Source organism: Liolophura sinensis, chromosome 2, assembly GCF_032854445.1.
Source record: "Liolophura sinensis isolate JHLJ2023 chromosome 2, CUHK_Ljap_v2, whole genome shotgun sequence".
Lineage (NCBI taxonomy): Eukaryota > Metazoa > Mollusca > Polyplacophora > Chitonida > Chitonidae > Liolophura > Liolophura sinensis.
Window position 1 is genome coordinate 11,462,992 of NC_088296.1, and position 14,414 is coordinate 11,477,405.

Consider the following 14,414-nt stretch of genomic DNA (forward strand, 5'->3'; position numbering starts at 1 on the left):
CCACACTACTTTTTTGCTCCTTGTTCACACGTACCTACCGCACTTTTGCTCTTCACTCACACGTACCTACAGCACCTTCGCTCCTCACTTACACGTATCCACACCACTTTTGCTCCTTGCTCACACGTACCTACACCACTTTTGCTCCTTACTCACACGTGCCCACACTACTTTTGTTCCTCACTTACACGAACCTACATCACTTTTGCTCCTCACTTACAAGTAGCTACACCACTTTTGTTCCCTGCTTACACTTACCTAGACCACATTTGCTCCTCACCCACACGTACCTACACCACTTTTGCTGCTCACTTACACGTACATATATCACTTTTGCTCGATCACACGTACCAACATCACTTTCGCTCCTCACTTACACGTATCCACGCCACTTTTACTCCTCGCTTGCACGAACCTACACCACTTTTTTGCTCACTTACACGAACCTACACCACCTTTGTTCCTCACTTACAAGTAGCTACACCATCTTTGTTCCTCACTTACAAGTAGCTACAGAACGTTTACTCTTAACTCACCACCAATTACATTTTTTTTTCAAATGCACCCAGTTAAAACCTCAGTAAATTAATGATAGTCGGCCTTTGTGTTACCTGACAATAGCTCAATGAGACTAGACAACAAGTTGCGAGTTGTTATAGAACTCAATTCACTGCTTTCAGAACTGAAAATCGCAAACATTCTGACAGACGGGGGTAAGTGGGGAAGGGTGTACTGTTGCAGGCAACTGATAAATTACCATAAAAATTGAATAGCAGACGAAGACACAATGATCGTATTTCTAAAACAATATTCACGCCACTTGATTTATTCCAGTGATTCTATCAAGCGTACGTACTAAGTATGTTTAAAACATGACGACATATCCTCACCAAAGTTCTAGAAATCGCCCGTGAAAAACCTCTAGGGTGCAGGAAAAGCAATTGTAGAATGTAATACAGTCTTGTCAAGGTCTACTGCATACATGCAAAAAGCCCATCTGGTAATCTGCTACTTGTAGGATACATTGTTCCTCTGCAGGGCAGACAGTCAGTTTACATTGTTCTTCTGCAGGGCAGACAGTCAGCTTACATTGTTCCTCTGTAGGGGCAGACAGTCAGTTTACATTGTTCCCTTGCTGGGGCAAACAGTCGGTTTACATTGTTCCTCTACAGAAGCAGACAGTCAGTTTACATTGTTCCTCTGCCGGAGCAAACAGTCAGTTTACATTGTTCCTCTGCAGGGGCAGACAGTCAGTTTACATTGTTCCTCTGCAGGTGCAGACAGTTAATTTTCAGCTTACGATCATCCTCTATGAATTTTTCGTCTACATTGTTCCTCTGCCGGGGCAAACAGTCAGTTTACATTGTTCCTCTGCAGGGGCAGACAGTCAGTTTACATTGTTCCTCTACAGAAGCAGACAGTCAGTTTACATTGTTCCTCTGTAGGGGCAAACAGTCAGTTTACATTGTTCCTCTGCAGGGGCAAACAGTCAGTTTACATTGTTCCTCTGCAGGGGCAAACAGTCGGTTTACATTGTTCCTCTGCAGGGGCAGACAGTCAGTTTACATTGTTTCCTCTGCAGGGGCAAACAGTCAGTTTACATTGTTCCTCTGCAGGGGCAGACAGTTAATTTTCAGTTTACGGTCATCCTCTATGAATTTTTCGTCTACATTGTTCCTCTGCCGGGGCAAACAGTCAGTCTACATTGTTCCTCTGCAGGGGCAAACAGTCAGTTTATTTTGTTCCACATATCCTCTGCCGGGGTAAACAGTCAGTTTACATTGTTCATCTGCCGGGGCAAACAGTCAGTTTACATTGTTCCTCTGCAGGAGCAGACAGTCAGTTTACATTTTTCCTCTGCAGGAGCAGACAGTCAGCTTACATTGTGCCTCTGCAGGAGCAGACAGTCAGTTGACATTGTTCTTCTGCCGGGGTAAACAGTCAGTTTACATTGTTCCTCTGCAGGAGCAGACAGTCAGTTCTAAGTTTGCATTATTCTTGTCAAGGAGCATACAGTCAATTTTCTGTTTGCACGTTCCTCTGCATAAATAGACAAGGAATTTCAGGCCTGGAATTTGTATTGACCGGCGTGTTAATAAAATGACATCTCCTCTCCGCCTCCACCCTCCCAGGCGCACCTCACTCCCACGCACCTGTCTCCTTTAATACCACATTTGCACACTCTTCTGAAACGATTCCCACGGAATCTTGGCCGTCAACTCTTGATGCAAATCAACTTTGTCGTTAGCGATTTTATTACATAACGATCTATTGCACAGACTGGTCTTTTAAAAAATGGCCTTGGCAGAGGCGGAGGTCATTAGCACAGCGCGATTTGCGAGCATACACGGAACTTATAAGGTGGGAAAGCATTGTCAATATTTTACCATATAGATAGCTTCTCATCCAAGCACTAAATGACTTCGATTGCAGCAGCCACTCTAAACCAGACATTAAGCTATGAATAGAGTTGTACGCCAAGCGGGGTTTCTTTAATAGTTCCCGTTTGTTATATCCGGGATGTTTGTACGATAATGCATGGTGTTATCTATGCATTGTTCGACTCTTCTGTCACGCACTCCTTTGAAGTGCGCCCAGATGAGACGCACACAGCGCTATATCGGATTACCCAGTTAATTTCCACGCTGTGGTTGTCGGTGCGTTTTTTTCTGCAGGACTGCTTTTTGCTTCGTACTTTGTGGAAACCTTCAGGTGCGTTTCGTCCGCATCTACATGTAATCGTGCGTTTGTGCTTTTAATCCAATGGAAGCATTCAGGTTTCTTCTGAGACTTTTTTATTGATGTAAACTGTTGTTTGAAGTTACCTAACAGGTTCTCAGTCAACCATAATGCAACTGACCTCAGCTACATCAATTCAAGTGTTATTTTCAAATAACCTTTATACCTGCCCCGATACCCAGTTTGTAGAGCGTCCTCATCGGGAGGGTCAATCCTGGGTCGGGTCACACGTAACACCTTAAAAGAGGAAGTTGTCTCTTCTTTGCTTGGCGCTTAGCATTAAGGGGACCATGCAACGACTGGTTGGCCCGTATCTGTATAATGGCTTGGGCGGGGCCGCTTTTTTGCCTTTCGTAAGTCGCCTCAGTGTAACAACACTAGAAAAATGAGCGGTGGAAGTCCGTGCTGCAACAAGGAGGCACATTACATACACCCTAAGGATTCCTTCGTTGTCATACGACGACGCCAAACCCCAAGCACTCATTCATTGGCTCAGATACGCTTAATACTTTGCATGTTATCAGCCTAATAATAAATTTGAATAAAACCTTATCCTAGAAAGGTTTAGACCAACCGTGACGCCAAATGCTGGTTGAAGTCTTCATTGAAGTGTGTTGTTTTGAGTATTGTACGGATTTCACATAGCATATATGATTGTACACATTACATTGATCGACTGAATCTAGTGTATACTTGAATCTGGAAGATTGCTATGTGCACATGTTTACACAGTGATACTTATGCCACCAGGTCCAAGATACTCAATCCTGGATAAATTTAATAAAACATTGGCTTGAATACGACCTGGCTGTAAAAGCAAAACGCTGTATCGAAGTTTTACAACGTAGCAGTAAATGGCAGAATTACCTTCACTCCGTACTTCCTTACTTAACAGTTTCAATGAACGCATTGTAAAGTAATCCGGCCATTGAATAATAAAGAATAATAAGGAAAGATAGTGGAACACGCGTTGCAGCACAAACAACTTTCCAATGGTCTGTTACATTCTGTTTGCTGCTTGCTGTATCGATTGAGTGTAATTATGAACTAATTCTAGACTGTGTCGCACGCCATCCTCTTGATACACGTCGTTATTGAAGTGATCCTGTACTGTATCATACTGAGTCGCCGTCGGTGCCATCCGTGTGCCTTAAAATTAGAAGAATTTTAGGCAGAAAAGACTACAAAACCATCTGCCTCAAAGATGTACCAATGCATTGAGGGAAATGTTATGAGTCAATAATATAACCATATGAGTTTTTTGACCTAGCTGATCTGATCATATGACTCAGTTGTCTGAGCTGAATTAACTAAAATGTATAGCTCAGAATTTTGAGTCTTCTTTCAGTGTACCCCACACCCACAGAGGTTATTGGTTTTTTCCTGCTGGGTGTACTAATGGCCTAAAATACCTAGCAGCAAATCCCTGTCTGTTATAATGCATTCCTCATCTTCGGTTACCTTGTCCTCATTCCCAGACGGTTCAATCGACCAAAACAGTCACACGATAGGCGAGATAAGAATTACAAGCGCTTAACGATGGATTGATTGTACTCTAGCGCCTCCTGTGGCGATGTTTCTGAGAGTCGGGGACATGTTTTGTCACAGAATAAACTTGAAGTACCTTTGAGGGAAGACTTCGTATCGACGCACAAGCTAGAGAGCTTTAAGAAAAGATAATACTGTCTGGCTGGAAGTATAAAAATCGAACATGTTGTCGTGACGGTTGTGCACTGTGTAACGGTCTTCTAATGAATGTCAGGGTGAAATATAATAAGGTGGATAGGCAATGGCTTTACTACTTACCCATTTATATGAACACTTAGATTAAACCATAACTTAGACCTTTTTCATATTTGAGGATTATTTATCTTATCAAACATGTCTTTGTATTACTGTGTCACGTGACATAGCCACGTGATGTTAACTGAACTTAAATAAATTTCAATAGGTTTGATTTATTTATTTGTTTCAGTCTGGTTTTATGTCGTACTCAAGAATATTTCGTTTACACTACTGCCGTTAAAGGTTTGTGAGTGGAGAAAACTTGGTAGATCTAGGTGCATAACACAACCCTTCAGCCTGGTTTTAATGACGCAAAACGGGCAGTCAAAACAGGAATTCGAGAACGCGAGCTTATTCAGCAAGGGCCTCTGATTTGATTTGGTTGCATCACTGTTAGCTAACGCTGTACAAAGACGTGTCACTTGTGCTATGTTGCCAGTTGTATAAGGGGACGAGGTAACACTAGCCATTAGCGAGTTTAAGACGAACTCTTCCACGTATGTCACATGTGACGTGTCATATAAGTGGGGGACAGGCAATTCCCGGCGAATTTCATGCAAGCTCACGCAACGGAGCACCGTCGATCACACGCAATGCCAGCAATGCTCAAGGGGATATCGTCTTCAGCGAGATGCGTGTCTCCGACGACTGAGGCAGCCAGCCCTCTAATATGCTTCAGTAGATGAATATACCTGACTGCAGATGTATATCTCACCATCTACCTATCATCGTGCATAATCATTTCCAGCAAGGCTTCGTATAATCGACAGAATATATAGAGAGCTAAGCCAGCTAATAGTGCCATTACTGTCAGAGCGGTGGTATATTGGGTCTTTTATGGATTAGCATATAATGGATCTTGACAACATCCATATGTCATATCTGGTGTCCTATGGACATGAGTAGAGGTCTTTCTCTGCCATAAGCTCATAGCTCATCATATCCATCGTCGGTCGGACTAAATCGACGAGGCAAATAGATGACATGGTCCTTTTATGATGAAACGTTCAGATCCAAGTGAATTTGTGGAGTGCATGAATGCCCGCACAAAATAGGTGAGCATCAACGGAAAAACTCTATCCAAACCTCTAATTTATGTATGTTTTGGATCTGATAAAGTTCGATTGCAGTGACGTGAAACTAAGACGCAATTGAAGGAGAATGAGTCGCAGGTTCATATGGTATAATAGTGTATCGCACACAGAGCTCACCCGTCGTATTGTCTCGTCTAATTCGAAGAACAAGAAAACAGAAAAAACGTTAACTATACCATTTGTAATTTTACTCGTGAAAAAAGTTCTTGTGACATTTGCTACACGACGCCTACTCATACAAAAAAGACCTACCTAAATATTAAAAAACGTCAAAACTCATGCCTTGGCCAACAAAAGACATATGGCCCAAAGGCCATGTGAACCAAGCCCTTAACAATAAATACTGAATTTACAGGTAATCGCCGAGCTAGCCATCTTGAACGAGGTCAAACAGTAAAATAATACGGTAAGGTCTTTTGTAGCCCCTTTGTTGTAATTAATGAATCTTTAGACCCGTTGGAAGCATGGGCTTATTAATAAACCGAATGGAATGGACTTTGTTTGACCCAAGCAGATCCACCATTCGTTGTAACTTGTCATGTCTTAAACGCCTGCCGGTGCAGTATCAAATATTTAATCTGAAACTGATCAATACATGATGATCCTCGCAAGTCAATTAGTAATGATGTTTCACGGATTATGGGTAATACAGACCGTGTGTCAACTGTTGTCTTCTGGTCTTCTGGTCAGTCCGTCTACAGACTAAAGACAATTGCACGGTTTGCACAAGGTGTCTGCACAGTTGTCGCCATATAGAAATGTATCTTATTTAGTTATTCATTTGAGTGGTGTTTAACACTGTACTCAACTATACTATCCGCATAAAACTGAGATTAGTTCTCTTCGTAGAGAAAACCGACGGATGAATTAGTGACGAAGCTTGATCCACTGTTTTTTCAGTGTGAACCTTTAGGACTGTTGTGGCTCTGCACCATTTACATCTACGAAGTGGTCTACGTACACGTCCACAAATGAAAAACAAGGATCTTTCTTTAACAGACGTTTGCTGATACACTGTAGCGTGCACTGCCAGAAACTCGCACAGTGATGAAAACATTAACCATATACAGAATCTTATCTAGTTCACGTACAGTATACAAATGTGAAATCTGAAAATCTGTAAAACATATACCTTGATACACGACAACCAGCGAAGGGGATTAAAACCTAGGTGAAAGCTTTTGTTCCACATTATACATGCCGATCTGTGGACATATCGTCCTTGTACTGGTAACAGACGGCTATACTTTGATAAACGATGCTTTTATGCCTTTTTATGGTCACATCACAAGAGTTTCCTTTTTCATTTTTGGATTTCGAAGCATGTTTTGTAGTAAATAATAAGCTGATTTGATCATTGTGAGTCCACTGATAGGCAAGAACCAGACATATGACCTCGTTAGTCTGCGACATTAGCCTTTATTTAATACTGAGTGCACATGTTTATAAGAACTATAAATGTCCAAACGCAGTATACTTGAAAAAATCCCTCTCGTAATAAACCAATCTCATCTTGTGCGATGTTGAATTTCTCTGATTTATTCCGTTAAGGTTAAACGTAAACGCATGAAACTTTTATTTCTATGACGGAACCCCTTCGATGACTTAATTGTTAGAGCGTCCTCCTCAAAGTCGGGAGACCTCGGGATCAAATCCGGGTCGGGTTACACTATACACGTTTAAAATAGCACTTGTTGTCGTCTCACTTGGAGTTCTGCACTGAGAGGATAGAGCAAGCAAACATGACTGGTTGGCCCGTTGTCATTATAATGTTACCAGGTGGAGTGTCATATCTAGTGTCTCAAGCATGATATTTCAGGGGCGCTTTGGGGGAGTGGATTTTCCCTGCCACAAGAAGACACAGTGTATGCATACACAGCTGTAGACTCCTCGTTATCATACGGCTAAAAATTGTTAAGTGTGACGTTAAAATCCCAATATTTGGTGGGGAAGAAAACCGAGCTAGAAACCCCCGATCATAAATGGGTTGTTGGCAGATTTTCCCACGTACAATCGAAGAGGCATTTAGACTATAGACTAAATTTCAAAGTAATACGATTATATGGTGAGAAGTCAGAAGATTTACTTTAAAAATTCATCAGGTAGGCAGATTTTAAAAAATATTTTGGCAACATAACTTTTTTTATTTTAGAATTTAGACAGCGAGTTCAGTTTTAAATCAGATGGAGACTAAAAGTGCATTGTGGGATAGGTACTGTACGATGATGACTTTACACAGGTTGAATTTTTTTTACTTTTGTATAAATAGGTTGTAACTTTTAGATAAGCTTCACGAATGATAGGGACAATTGAAGTAAGCACACTAAAAATAAAACAGGAATTGGGTTTACTATCATAAACTTAAGACAAAAACACCATTTTAATGATCCTTTGATCAAAAGTTTAACCCGATAATTTTTCTACCGACTTTTGGTCATGGGAATAAACCCTGTGGCGAAGAAATATCGCCTGGGTCGGTCAGCATGAGACAGATAATAATCATGTTTTAATCCATATTGTTCCGCGAGTATAGAGAGCAAGGCCCAACTGCAAAGCCACAGTGCCGCCCGCGGCGGAAGAACATGAATATTACAACGTAGTCCTGTTCTAATTAATTCCGGAGCGCCCTAGGAAAGCTGCCGTGTTTCAATGCAGCCCTGCCATGTGAGTTACACTGTACAGTTTGAGATGAGGGGAGAAAAAAAAGTATGACAAAGCTAACTAAGCGTAATTTCTGCCGTAAACGTAAAGCTGCGGTGTGTAAACAATACAATTACATCCTGAGGCTATTGGGATAAAAGCTATTTGTGCTATGCACAATTTTTGTTTAAAACAAAACAAACAAACAAAAACAGGCAAAACTAAGCAAGCATAAATTTTACTAAATATTGATGTCATACCGCACAGGTTGTGAACTGATAACCAGGTAACGCTAAAATTAGGGCACCCTCCTTGCAACGCTCTATTTGCGGTGCACCCTATGGTATTCCCCGTTGTTGGCAGGGCATATGATACTGAACAAAAAAATGACCCGCAAAAGGAACCTTATGAGAACAGACGCATGCATAAGTAAAGATAAACTGATCTGTTGAGAACCAGAGCAGCATTGACAATGCCACGAACGCACATGTGATATTGGCCGACAAGTCAAAGTAACCCATGAAGTTTACATTTGTAATTTGTGTCAGTTGTCTCTACAAACGAGATAATAGCCAGCATCAAAACAAAGGCGAGCGCTCTGTCTGGTTTCCTTCAACAGTAATGCTGGACGCCGTCATAGAAATGAAATATCCTGGAATACGGCGTAAAACACCAATAAAATATATTCATTAATCAAAGGTGAGCAAAGCAGATCCATACTGGAGAGTGAGTGAGTGCATGGGGTTTAACGTCGTACTTAACAATTCCTCAGTCATATGACGACGAAGGAATCCTTAGAGTGCATGTAATGTGCCTCCTTGTTGCGGGACGGATTTCCACCGCTCTTTTATCTTGTGCTGCTTCACTGAGACGCCTTACCGACGGCAAGTGAGCTGCCCGCCCGAGCCATTATACTGATACGGGTCAACCAGTCGTTGCACTATCCCCTTCATGCTGAACGCCAATCGAGGAAGTTACAGCTTCCTCTTTTAAGGTCTTAGGTGTGACTCGACCCAGGATTGATCCTGAATCTACCGCTCCCGAAGCGGACGCTCTACCAACTGTGCTATCGGGGACTATTTTGTTGAGCATATGGGTCAAACATTGGACAGAGCATATAGCGTCGTGTTGGCTGTATCAGGCGTTAGCTAACACGCATCGAGAGCTTGGGAGGTGTGTTGAAGAAACAACCGATGTAAAACTCAGTGGTTTTATTTATTTTATTTTATTTGTGTTTTACACCGTACTCAAGAATATTTCACTTATACAACGGGGGCCAGCATTACGCTGCGAGAAAACCGGGCAGAGCCGTGGGGAAACCCCTCAGTGGTCTTACTTCCTTACTTCTATAAGCATTAAGAGAACATCTCAAATCTAGTAAACAAACCAAAATCAAAATATTTGCTCTGTGAGTTAGACTACCTTTGTAGGCCTAGTACGTTTAACTCCTCGGTGGAACTACCGGCCTCTCCGACGTAGAACAAGTGAATTTTAGTTTTTGTGCATTACACTGAATTACCATCGCTGTATATTTTTTACCTAACTCTACTTAAGCCTTGCTCCTTTCAAGAGTTTAAGTCCCTACTATTTAAGCATGTACATGAACTGCTGGAACAAAACCCTAGCTGAGGTAAACTGACAAGGGACCGGATTTCACCTGTTTTCATATGACCATTTGCCATTTATCACACTGTCATCTCTGCTCTGGTTTTACTCTGCAAGCTGTGGTCTTTCTCTAGTTTTATATGGTGTGTTTACTACAACAGGTGTCCGGCATTGCATGAGTCAGGGTACATTTATGACGCCCTTGAGGAAAAGTTGTAGGTCACAAAGTCACAGTTATGCTAAATTCACTCTTCAGCTTTACGGAAACATGTACCATATGTTACATATGAATAATGCTTTCTTAACGTGTAAAGATTCATGAGCGCCCGAAACCTCGGCAAAATACCATAAATCACAACCAATTGAAATGTTATGCCTTTCACTCGACCGGGACACTAACGCTGGTTTCTAAACTATTGGTAGCAGGATATGGCTTTCTTTTCCTACGTGTTTTAGAGGAAGATGCTTACAGATTCACATCGGTTTAATATGAGTCTTGTAAAACGCCAAGTGATCCACATGGTATCTGGCTGTCTATCACGCCACGCAGTTGACACTTTAATACAATAACGCTAACATTTTGCGCAAAAGGTAGGCGTATAAAATATACCAACATATGTCCAACACATACCAACTTAATACTCATTCCTACTTATGGTTTCTTGTCCGTATGAGTGCTTAGAATGCTTGGAAGAATATTGTATACTATTAGAGACCTACACCATTTATCAGATGATGGCCTGTGCATTCAAACATGTGCCTAGGACAATCGCTAAACTGTAGTTCCCTGGTCGTTAAGTAATGGCCCACATGGGCAAAGCGAACAAAGTCAAAATTTTGGCTAAGCCATGCCTCATGCGTCATTACTAAAGACAAACCCACAAGACAATCTGTATAATTCTCTGAATATAACGGCTTAAATTCCAGTGGGCATCAAAGGTTTAAGGGATAAGCCGTATAACTGTCATAAGCTTGACGATAAGAAGATCGTCGAAATGCTTTTTTTGAAAATTGGCTTTGCACGTCAGCATCCTTGGAAGCATCTTGCGAACATGTTAAGTTGCAATGGGTATCTATGCGTTTGAGCGCACCCAAATGAGGCCACCCTTGAGGTCAGCGCTGCTTCGATTACCATCTCGAAACACCAGATCGGACATAACACGAATTCCGCAGAGGCTGCTGCTGGAGCCGGTGTGTCCCAAGGGATCCGAACAAGTGACAACCTGAGCTGTGTAAGCGCATTCGTATCTAATAAAAGCTAATTTCTCGTCAAATCAAATAAATCATTTCGCGAGACCGTCAGAAAATCTCTTTGTCTCAAATCTAATATTTCTTGACCACGCTGGGTCAAAGTTTAATTGAGTGCTCCTAAATGATTAAGTTCCATGTCTTGCCCTTCCAGTCAGCAAATGGGACAGTTCTGATCATTGGAGAGTTCAACTGATCAAGTCGCACATTAGTACGATTTCACGCACGGTTTCTCGCATTCTTGCCCTTGTGAAGTCGTCAGTACCTTGCATATTAACACAACCGCGCTTATCAATTCAGATGATTTATCCTCTCTTTGATTATTAGTGCACATGAACTTGTACGCTTTCTAGGAAGATTACTTGAACAGAGTTTGTCAAGAAGAGATAAATTATGCCAATCAATTCATCAACTGTTGAGGAACGGATGTGTCTTCACGTGTTTTCGCCTGCAGGAGTCCAACCTTAAGGCGTCATTTTCTATATATTACACTTTAGAGGTAACAAAGCGTCGTAATTTCTGTTAATATCACAAATTTTAGGAACATCTCTTCGGTGATGACCGATTCTTTGCAGTGTTCCCCTTCTAGACGTCATCCCGAGATAATGATCATTATCCGACAGTCCATTAACTAGTACTGGTATTAAGTCATATTTCATATCGTAGCCAAATTCAGCATCCGATACAGTTGTCCAAAATTAGAGTATAAAAGAAGAAGATTGATATACTGCTACGCGATTATTTAGTACAAGATTTACGGCTTAACTTAAAACGTAAATCCAGGGATAAGCCTTAAAACAGTTTAAACAACCGGGGCCCCATTAGGTTAAGATCAGCAGTTATATAATCTTGACCGTACAAAACTGAGAATCGATCGGTTTCCTCCATACCTGGTTTTATTTTTCTGCCTTATATATACATTGCTTTTTTTCTTGTTATTGGTAATGCAAGATTCACGTGTATCAAAGACGAAAGCGGACTTTGCCCCTAAGAGGCAAAAGTATCTAGTATCACTTCGAAAAGTGAATCTTCAGAGTTTCATTTAATCTAGTTTAAATATCATGAATACAGAGTAAATTTTATGAGGATTCAGGTTGGATTAAAAAGATATTGACGAAAATCAAATACCGATCACCATGGATAATTATGAATAAACGTAGCTTATTTAGTGAAGGTATACAATTACAACAAGAGGACATTTGGAGGAGAGTAGACTGTTCATGAAAACGGAAGAAAAAGGTAAATGATAGATGAAAATTGTTACTGGACACAGGACTATCGGAATAAATCCATGCCGTGACACAGAGTGGGGACATTTTTATGTCTAGACAGGCAATCCCGAAAGTCCCGCTAAATACGCTCAGGTTAAAAAAAGTTCCCTGATCTGGAAAACGTACGGACCGAGTAAGAGATTGCTTGAACGTCCGTGTGAACCAAATGGCCTTTCAGATGACAACTTTAAGCCGAGGGCTTTTGAAGAAATACGAAATGGTGTTCCAATGGGAATTGCGCATATCCGAATAGGCTGGCCTGCTCAAATACTGTCTAAGGCAATTCCGGATTCATTCCAAGTCACATTTGAGTTTGATTTGGTCGCTGTGGATAGAGTATGGCCAGGGTAGCTCTACTTTATCATTCTGTATTCTACACACGCCAGCGACATCCAATACGACGTCTAATATACATGTCTAGGAAAATTATAATAACGGAAGTTTTGCCTCAGCTTCATTCCACATGGCCAATAATACTCGACTTTTATATAGTCCCTACAGTATGAAAATAAAGTGAAAGTGGCAAGCGTTCATGTGGAGATTCTTACTCGATTTAAAGACAACACAATTGCTCCAATAGTTTATCAGTTAGTCTGGGTAAAGTTCAACAGGTTCAACTTCGTGCATCCGTGTGAATGAGAACCAGAGTCGAGTCGCTGGGTTGTCTTCCTCCAAAATGCTGACAGGAAAATCACACGTGGATAGATTCGCCCTTAGCTTAACTAAGTTGACTAGTGTTACCCTCTGTTGTCACTTTGGCACAGCACTTCAATACACTAAACAAATTAATAAAAAAATGGCTTATATACTGCAGCCAAATTACGATCCACTGTATGACCGGCAAGGATTTGAACCCCTGCTTCTGGATTACAATCGTTGCAATACTTTTATCTACTCAAAGGCAACAGATCCAACAATCCCAAATAGTTAATCAGGTGAAGGATATTTTAAGCCAATAATAAACACTCACAGAAATCCAATGTTATGAGGTCTCAAACCAAGAAATATACTAACCTTGTTTCTAAATATACTATTAAGTAAGCTTAATCTATACTTCGGCTTGATGTGGTACCATCGAGCGGAAATGATACGATGGGCATTAAGATGAGAATTATGAGAGTTCCATACAGAAGATAAGCCTCATCAATAATCAATAAGCACTATATTTTACTCGATCAGGCAACTTACGAGTCGACCTAGAAAGTAGGGATCGTACGAGTTACCAAGACCCCGACGAATTACCTTCAGGTATACGAGATGTCCTTTGGGAATGGACGATGAGGACGGCAAAAGTTGTAAGCGGGTGCATTTTGTTTTCCTTGACAAAAACCCTAGCATTACCTACCCATGTTTGGTAAAAAATAGAAATTCTTCGACCAACAACGCAATAATTACCCTCTATAAAAAGAATAATGATTTTCTTCATCATTGAGTGACAATTTTTCGCTGGAGAACACCAATTATAAGCTACAGCGTCGAGACGAACCCCATGTGATCGCGAATAATTCGATTAAGGACGTTAATATTAATTGGTGCATTGTCAGCGGTAGTTCTGTATTTCCTATTAGTGGAATGTGCTACCACACCGAAGATCCCATCTCTTACAAAAGCGACCCATACGAGTACTCTGTTGTCCTGTATTCTGTTTCTGAACTAGGGCATTTGCGACCGAAGCACGCCTGTAATTACTCCATATCAAAGTAAGGTAGAGATACAAATTAGTTTTAATTGTGTCAATGTAAGATTTTTCATCTCACTCAAGACTGGTCTATACCTCCAAGACAACCGAAAATGCTGGGCCAAATCATAGAAGATATTTTGAGACCTTCTTTTCACGGTAGCGACGTAATGTTGGTAAACTAGACCAAAACAGGTAAATAACTTCCGAACAAAACAGAAAATGCAAACACAAAATTTAGTAGACAGCCAGGGGCTTTTTCGTTCAGTCATGATTTAAGTTTTCTGTTTTAAACAAAGTAAAAAAAAAAACGTAAAGCATTCTCTGGGCAGAAGTTACTGGGTTTATATAGTA